Genomic DNA, 9,840 nt, shown 5'->3' on the forward strand with positions numbered 1-9,840 from the left:
CACCACCCATCCCCTCCCTTGTAACCATCAAAGATTGTTTCTTTTTGTGTGTAAACCTTTTCATGAGTTTTTACAGTAATGGTCTTATATAATATTTGTCCTTTTGTGATTGACTTATTTCATTCAGCATAATGTCCTCCAGATTCATCCATGTTACAAGGTATTTCACAGATTAATCATTGTTCTTCATTGTTGGGTAATACTCCATTGTGTGTTTGTACCACAGTTGGATTATCCATTCATCTGTTGATGGGCATCTAGGTTGCTTCCATCTTTTTGCTATTGTGAAAAATGCTGCAATGAACATGGGAGTGCATATGTTTATTCATGTGATGACTCTTATTTCTCTAGGATATAATCCTAGGAGTGAGATTGCTGGATCATATGGTATTTCTATTTCTAGCTTTCTAAGGAAGTTCCATGTCCTTTTTCAAAATGGTTGTATCATTTTGCATTCACACCAGCAATGCATAAGAGTTCCAATCTCCCCACAGGCTCTCCAACATTTGTTATTTCCTGTATTTTGCTCTTTTTAAAAAACAGATTTATTGAGGTAAAATTTATTCATTTTGAGTGTACAATGCAGTAATTTTTACCAAATTTACCCAGTTGTAGAACCATCTCCACAAACTAATTTTAGAACAATTCCATCATCTTCCATGCATTTGCAGTTAATCTTCATTTCCACACACAGCCCCAGGCATCCACTAATCTTTCTGTCTCTATCCATTTCATGTAAATAGAATCATACAATATGTAGTGTTTTGTATCTAGCTTCTTTCATTTAGCAAAATGTTTTTGAGGTTCGTCCACATTGTAGTATATATCAATATTTTGTCCCCTTTTATAGCTAAATAGTATCCCAAAGTATGGATACACCACATTTTGTTAAACCATTCACCAGGTGGTAGGCATTTGGGTTGTTTACAATTTGGGCTAGTAAGAATAATACTACCTTGAACATTCATGTACAAGTTTTTTTGTGTGTGACTCTAACCTTTTAATTATCTCGAATATATACCCAGGAGTAGAATTGTTGGGACATATGGTAGCTTTAAGTCTCTAGGTGGTATAAATGGTTAGCACTCAAGAACCAACCTAAAGGTTGGTAGTTTGAACCCAACAAGCAGTACCACAGTAGAAAGTTCTGATGATCTGCTTCTCTTAAGAAAACAGACAAAAAAAAAAAAAACAAAACCCTATGGAGTAGTTCTATTCTGTAACACTGTGAGTTGGAATCAACTCAACAGCAATGAGTTTTTTGTTTTTAACAATAGCTTTATGTTTTATTTTTGAAGAACTGCCAAACTGTGTTACAAACTTATTGAACCACTTTACATTACTACTAACAATGTCTCACTCATCTATGTCAAAAATTTGGAAGACAGCTACCTGGCCAACCCACTGGAAGAGATCCATACTTGTACCCACTCCAAAGAAAGGTGATTCAACAATGCAGAAATTATCAAACAATATCATTAATATCACATACAAGTAAAATTTTGCTGAAGATCATTGAAAAGTGGTTGCGGCAGTACCTTGACAGGGAACTGCCAGGAATTCAAGCCAGATACAGAAAGGACAACGAACAAGGGATATCATTGCTACTGTCAGACGGATCTTGGCTGAAAGCAGAGAATACTAAAAACATGTTTACATGTGTTTTATTGGCTATGCAAAGCATTTGACTGTGTGGACCATAACAAATTATGGATAACATTACAAGGAATGAGACTGCCAGAACACTTAATTGTACTCATAAGGAACCTGTACGCAGACCAAGAGGCAGTCACTTGAACAGAACAAGGGGATACTGCATGGTTTAAAATCAGGAGAGGTGTGCATCAGGTTTGTATCCTTTCACCATATTTATTCAATCTCTATGCTGAGCAAATAATCCAATAAACTGGACTATATGAAGAAGCACACAACATCAGGATTGGAGGAAAACTCATTAACAACTGGCTATATGCAGATAATATAACTTTGCTTGCAGAAAGTGGACTTTTTTACATATGCAGATAATATAACTTTGCTTGCAGAAAGTGGAGAGGACTTGAAGCACGTACTAATGAAGATCAAAGTCTACAGCATTCAATATGAATTACACCTCTGCATAAAACAAAAATCCTAGCAACTGAACCAATGTGCAGTATCATCATAAACGGAGAAAATGTTTAAGTTGTCAAGGATTTCATTTCATATGGATAAACAATCAAAGCCCATGGAAGTAACAGTTAAGAAATCAAAAGTCGTATTGCATTGAGCAAATCTGCTGTCAAAGACCTCTTTAAAGTGTTCAAAAGCAAAGATGTCGTTTTAAGGACTAAGGTGCGCCTGACTCAAGCCATGGTGTTTTCAATCACCTCATCTGCATATGAAAGCTGGACAGCGAATAAGGAAAACCAAAGAAAAATTGATGTCTTTGAATATACCATGGACTTCCAGAGGAATGAACAAATGCGTCTGGGAAGAAGTACAGACAGAATACTCCTTAGAAGCAAGGATGATGAGACTTCGTCTCACATATTTTAGACATGTTATCAGAAGGTACCACTCCCTTAAAAAGGACATCATGCTTAGTAAAGTAGACGGTAAATGAAAAAGAGGAAGACCCTCAACTAGATGGATTGACAGTGGTTGCAAAAATAGGCACAAGTATAACAATGATTGTAAGGATGGCTCAGGAATGGGCAGTGGTTTGTTCTGTTGTACATAGGGTCACTATGAGTTGGAACCGACACTATGGCACCTAACAAAAACAACTAGTAATGTATGAGGGTTCCAATTTCTCCACATTCTTGTCAACATTTAATATTTCCTGATTTTTTATTTTAAGCCATCCTAATGGTATGAAGGTCCCTCCTGCAACCAGCAGTGCCGCAGAAGAAAGGCCTGGTGATCTGCTTACATAGATCACAGACAAGAAAGTCCTATAGAGCTCAGCTCTACTCTATAACACATGGGATCACAATGAGTCGGAATTGACTCAACAGCAATGGGTTTGGGTTTGTTTTTTTTTTAGTTAATATGTGTAAAGTGATATCTCATTGTGGTTTTTATTTGCATTTCTTTCATGACTAAAGGTTGGCAGTTTGAATTCACCCAGTTGCACCACAGAAGAAAGGCCTGGTGATCTACCTGTGTAAGATTACAGCCATTTAAAACCCTAATGAGTACAGTGCTCCTCTGACAAACATGAGGTCACCATGAGTAGGAACCAATTCGTTGACAATGAGTTTGGTATTGGTTTAATGACTAATGATGCTGACAATGTTTTAATGTGCTTATATGCCATTCATGTATCTTATTTGGTGAAATGTCTATTCAAGTCTTTGTCATTTTTTAACTGGATTATTTGACTTCTTATTACTGTATTGTAAGATTTCTTTATAAATCCTGGATACAAGTACTTTACTGAATACATGATTTGAAAATGTTTTCTCCCAGACTGGTTTTTGTATTTCAAATGCAAAACTGTTTGGAATCAGCATTGCCACCTTTAGGATATAACCTTGTCTGAGTATTACACTCAACATCAGGTCAGTGATGCTTGACCTAAAAGAAATCTAGAAAATAAAAGAAAAATATAAAGTTAGAAGACACAGCAGTGTGATGAAACAGGAAAGACAGAACCAGAAGTTAGTACACCCTATCTCATTTATTTTCTGGTATTTCAAGATTATTACCATTTCTAAAGGCAGCACAACAGAATTGCTTTTTTCCTACAAAGGTAGGTTTTTAGAATAGGTAGAGCCTTAGTCATCTAGTGCTACTGTAACAGAAATACCACAAGTGAATGGCTTTAACAAACAGAGCTTTATTCTCTCACAATTTACGAGGCTAAAAGTCTGAATTCAGGGCACCAGCTCCCGGGGAATGGTTTCTTTCTATGTTGATTCTGGGGAAAAGTTCTTGTCATCAATCTTCCCCTGGTCTAGGAGCTTTTCAATGCAGGGACCCTGGGTCCAAAGGATGAACTCTGCTCCCTGCACTTCTTGCTTGGTGGTAATGAGGTCCCACTCCTCTCTGCTTGTGTCTCTCTTTTGTATCTCAAAAGAGATTTACTCGAGATAGAACCTAATCCTGTAGATTGAGTCCTGCCTCATTAACCTCATAGAAGTTAGAATTTACAATACATAGGATAATCACATCAGATCACAAAATGGTGGACTATCACACAATACTAGGAATCATAGCCTAGCCAAGTTGACACATACTTTGGGGGGAACACAATTCAATCCATAACAGATAAAAAAAAAAACAAAAACTGGGTAAATGGTCGTGCAACAGAATGGAAGGCATAACTGAAAACTATATCTCACTACACGCCCCCAACCACTGTCTATATGCTTACGTTTACTCAAATAACACACTATATTGATTGCTGTAGACTTATACTAAGTCTTGAAATCAGGAAGTATAATTTATCCAACTCTGCCCTTGTGATGGTTAATGTTATGCGTCAACTTGGGTAGGTCATGATTCCCAGTATCGTGTAATTGTCCTCCATTTTGTGATCTGATGTAATTGTCCTCCATTTTGTGGTATTGTGTAATTATTCTCTATCTTGTGTGTTGTAAATCTTAAACCTCTATATATTTATGAGGCAGGATCAGGGTGGGGTGTATCTTGGGTCACACCATTACTAAAGGGAGTGACTCAAGTCACAACCTCACTCAAGGCAGACCATTACTCAAATCATGCCCTTACACAGGTCACTATCTTACTCAATTCACACCCTTACTCAAGTGTCTGATGTGAGGGGAGTTTCCTTGAGGGTATGACCTACCCCTGATATATATATAAAGATGCTCCAGCAAAGTTCACTGTTGCTCTGGATCCTGCATCTGACTCATGATTATTGGACCTCCAGTTTTTGGGACTTGAGCCAGTAGCCCATGGTCTGCCCTGACTATTCTGGGATTCGCCAGCTTCTGCAGTCCTGTGAGCCAACATCCTGCCATCTATCCCGCCAATCTGGGATTTACTAGCCTCCGTGGACTGTGGTCTGACTTGCCAATTTGAGATTTGTCAGCCCCTGCAGCCACATGAATCAGGAAAAGCCTCTAGTCCAATGTCTGACCCATGGATTTGGGACTTGCCAGCCTCCACAACCACGTGAGCCATTGCTTTGAGATAAATCATAGTATGTATCATTGGTTTTTATATATTTCACTGGTTTGGCTTCTCTACAGAACCCAGATATTTGGTACCATGAGTGGTTCCACATAAAATTGTAAAGGTGAGTTTTCTAAATTGGTTCTCAAATCTGGTTAGCCCTAAAAGCACAGATGACTCTACCTCCAGTGGTGAAGATGGCGCTGTTAATGGGAAAAATGTGTTCACGACTCCCATGATGTGTAACCTAACCATCTGGTACCATTCATCCAGGGAGTACTTTTACTCCTTCCTAGACAAATGCCTGGCCATTACTTTTTAAAGAATTCAAATTGAAGCTGACCTTATCTATAATCAATCATTAACCCTCTACCTTTCCTTTGTTCTCTATGTATACAGACCCCTCTCTGTGCTTGAACTGCAGAGTGCTTTGTATTTTTACTTAGAACTACCTAGGCTGACCTGTATTATTCCTCAGTAAAACTCTTTATCTTTCACTCCTAACAGAGTGTGGGATTTTCTTTGACATTTCTGGTTTCAGAAGTGGGATTTTGAACGTGCATTGTTTTTGACAATCCACAGGGCATCTGGACTTGAGCACAGTACCTGCTGAGCTGTTTGGCTGTCCATTTCTGAGATTTCTCAAAAATTGTTTTAGGTAAAAAAAAAAAAAAAAAAAACTCAAATTCAATTTCTGCTCCTTTACTTTGATAGCGCTCTAAATTTTATTGTGGATTTGTTTTTGCTCTTTCAAGTAAATTTGTTGTTGTTGTTACTGTCATTATAAATGTAGAATGTCATGTCTAAACGAGATTTGGAGGAACCTCCTGTGACTCTTGCTTGCCAGAAGAACAAGTATTACAGTCCCTTATCGTGCACATTCTTGTCTGTATACCACACTTAAGACAGTTTGGAAATCAGTGGCCACTTGGGGGTTCTTTCGATATCTTTAAGTTAACTTTTCTGCACAGTAAAATAGAGAACTGATGCTCCCAGATTAAACAGTCCCAGTGGGATGGCTATTTTGATAGATATATTAAGGAGGCCTCTGAGAAACATCAAATCAGCAAAACTGTTTCCCTACAGGAAACTGTCTCTAAGTTTACTAAGCAGAACACAGAATTGCAATGTCAAATTTCAGATAGTACTTCGGCTCCCCTGCTGGTTACTCCAACCTCTTCTGTTCCCCTCTTTGCCCTCCTACTCCTCTGATAACACTTTATCTGAACTCCCCCCCAAAAAATGCTTCATCGAATACATCCTTCAACTCAAATAAACCTTTGCCTGAAATGCCCTTTAAAATTCCAGCAGCGGTGCTGCGGATCTTTCTAATATCACTTTCACCCCGTGAACACGCTCAGAATTACATAGTATTGTGAAAGATTTTCCTGAACTCCATGAGTCCCCTTACAAATACACTGAAGAATTTAAAATCCTTGTTTAATCCTACTAGCCTGAACTCCCTGAACTATACAAGCTCATTTACATGATTACTGGCCCAGGGGAAGCCCAGTTATGACTAGAACAGGCAGAATGGAAAGACTTCAAGGACAGTTTAGACTTAAATACTGATAAAACGGCCACCAAGATGTTGGGAGACTCTCGGGCCATGAGAAAAAAAAAAAATCCTAGAGGTTATCCCTAAGGCTTTTCCTTCACTGATTTACTGGACTAAAATTCACTCTTGTAATCAAAATAAAGATGAAAGTGTTGATATTACCACATTTGATTGGTCCAAAGGTTTCTGAGCACTGTGGCCTCACTTTAACTGTGCCTGGTGCCTCCAGAGCTTTCAATTACATCTTTGACTCCAGTCTTAGGCCTGAGATCTCAGCTTTAGCGACATTGATTAGACTGGTAGGCAGCTCCTATTTTCAAGCTAACCAACTTAGCTTACAAACTTTCCCAGATGCTTGAAGCCAAAAGTATTTCTAAAGCTTATAAGTAAATAACCCTTCTGTTGAAACAATTACAATCTCCAAGTCAAAAGAAAAATGTTGAACCTTCCAATGGCATAAAAGTGGGTATTTGTCACTAATGCAAAAAACTGTCCATTGGAAAAATGAATGCTGTAAGTTAAAAAATGAACAATTGACCGGAGTCACCCTGTCTGCTATTAATCTCACCTGTTTTCAACAACTGCTGCCCAGGAGTACTCAAACCTCAAAAGTAGCGGGGGGGTCACCAATCAGAAACAAATGTTGATTCATTCCCAATCTGTTCTGATATCTCTTGGTCCTATTGGGGATTTACATCCTTTTTTGTTTAGTTCTGTTACCCCTGTCAATTTCTTGGGAAGAGATCTTTTATCCAAATGTAATTGTCATTTACAATTTAATGAAAAGGATGAAATATTATTGAGTCTGCCTGCTATCCCTAAATCAACAGAGATAGGCTCTGAGTTAGAAAAGATGAAAGAAGAAAAAGCCATTTTCCATATGCAAGCACCTGTCATGCTTCTTCAGAATTCAACTCAGCCTAGTCCCCTTCCTTCTTACATCTTTTCCCTAGTTTCTAAAAACTTATGGGACACCACATCCACAGATGTAGGCCAAGTTTTGTCCACTGAGCTGATTTACACTCAAGTAGATTTATTTAAACCTCTGCTATGAATTTGCCAGTATCCACTCAAATGATGAGCAAAACAAGGACTAGCTCCCATTACACAAGATTTCCTTTCTAAAGGTTTAATTGTCCTTTATACCAGCCCTTGTAATATTCCTGTTCCTACAGTTAAAAAAAAAATAATAAGAGTATCTGGAGTTTTGTTCCAGATTTGTGTGCAATCAATCATATTGTTATTTCTAGGTTCCCAGTGGTCCCTAATCCTCACTTATTACTTTCCAATGTTCCTTCAGATGCAACTCGTTTTACAATTGTTGATCTTCATAGTGCTTTTTCAGTATTCCAGTGCATTCTGAATATCAATATCTGTTTGCTTTTACCTGGTAAAATCGACATTATACCTGGACTGTAATGTCCCAAGTATTTACTGAATCTTCCAAGTATTCTTCTCAGAAGCTGCATGCCGATTTGCAGCCTTTACGGTTTACAAACAAATCCACAGTTCTGCAATATGTTGATAATTTGCATGTTTGCTAAACCTCCCAGCAATTCGGCTTTGATGACAGTGCAGCTTCATTAAAACATCTGGCTGTTGGTGAACATAAAGTACCCATAAAAAAAAAAAAAATACAATTGGCTCAACTTTCTGTTAAATATTTGGACCATCTAATTTCTTCAGAAGTCATCCCTATTGATCCTAAATGGGGAAAACTATTCTTGTCTTTCCTGAAACAAAGAAACAGCTGCACAGGTTTCTAGAACTCTGCAGCTGTTGTCGAAACTTGATTCCCAAGTTTTATCTGTTGGCTTTACCTTTATAAAAATATTTAAAAACCTCTGAGCTGGATTAATGCCAAATTTCACCAGAAGATCAAGAGGCTGTAGCTCAGTTAAAAGAGGCTTTAATGAACACACCTGCTCTAGGTTTTCCTGATTACAACATAGATTTTTCCTTATTTGTGTATGAAATACCTGGAAATGCTTTAGACATACTTACTCAAAAACATGAAGGACAACAGAGACCTGTAGGCTATTATAGCCTACAACTTGACACTTTAGCTTAGGGCTATGGTTGCTACTGACAAACTTGTTGAAATCACAGCAGATGTGGTGATGGGAAATTTTTAGATGTTTACGTGCTGCATATTGTGTCTACTTTACTTAATTCTGCCTTTACACAACACCTTTCTGCCAGCAGTCTCATCTCCTATGAAGTTCTTTCCTGGATGCATCTAACAGACTACAATCCATGGCCTGTTTAAGTCCAGCTATTCTATCCCCGTAATTAATGAAAACAACTGTTCTACACACGATTTCCTAGACTTGACTGAGCAACTTTTAACCCTTGAAAAAGACTTACAAGAGACCCTTTTAACTAATCTTCATTTAGCTTTGTTGTGGATAGTTCTTATGTAAAACTATCAACTGGATACACTGCTATCACTTCTAATGAAGTCTTTGAGAGTTAGGCTTTCCCTGAAGCCACTTCAGCTCAACAAGCTGAGTGAATTGCCCTCACTAGAGCTTGTAGAATTTCTTCAGGAAAATCTTTTAATATTTTTATGGATAGCAGGGATTGTTTGAGGACTGTATATCATTTTCGCATGTTTTAGAAACAAGCTGGATTTTTTTTACAACTTCTGGAAATTCCACTTAAAAAGAAGAAACTTTAGTAGTGGACCTTCTAGACACTCTGTTCCTCCCCTCTGAAACTACTGTGATAAAAATACAAGCTGAAGGTTGGAGACTAATGTACAAATGTTATGCACTCTGATAAAACAGAACCGATACAACTAGGAAATGAGAGGAGAAAGAAGAGGCAAAATAATAAAAGCTCATGTTGTATAGTCATTAGGTGGGCACTAAGATACTGAAAAGAGGGAGCCCTGGGAAATAACTAATAAAACAGAGTAAAAGAGTAAATTAAATAACAGGGGACCAAATTAGATAAAAAAAAGTCATAATATTGCAAACAGTTAAGGGCTTGGCTGCTAACTAAAAGATTGACAGTTTGAACCCACCTAGTGGCTCCCCATGACCAAGACCTGGCTATCTGCTTCCATAAAGATTATAGCCAAGAAATTCTTATGGTGCAGTTCTACTCTGTCACATGGGGTTGCTATGAGTTGAAATCAGTTGGATGTCACCTAGCAA

The sequence above is a fragment of the Loxodonta africana genome, chromosome 15, assembly GCF_030014295.1.
Source record: "Loxodonta africana isolate mLoxAfr1 chromosome 15, mLoxAfr1.hap2, whole genome shotgun sequence".
In the NCBI taxonomy this organism is placed as follows: Eukaryota; Metazoa; Chordata; class Mammalia; order Proboscidea; family Elephantidae; genus Loxodonta; species Loxodonta africana.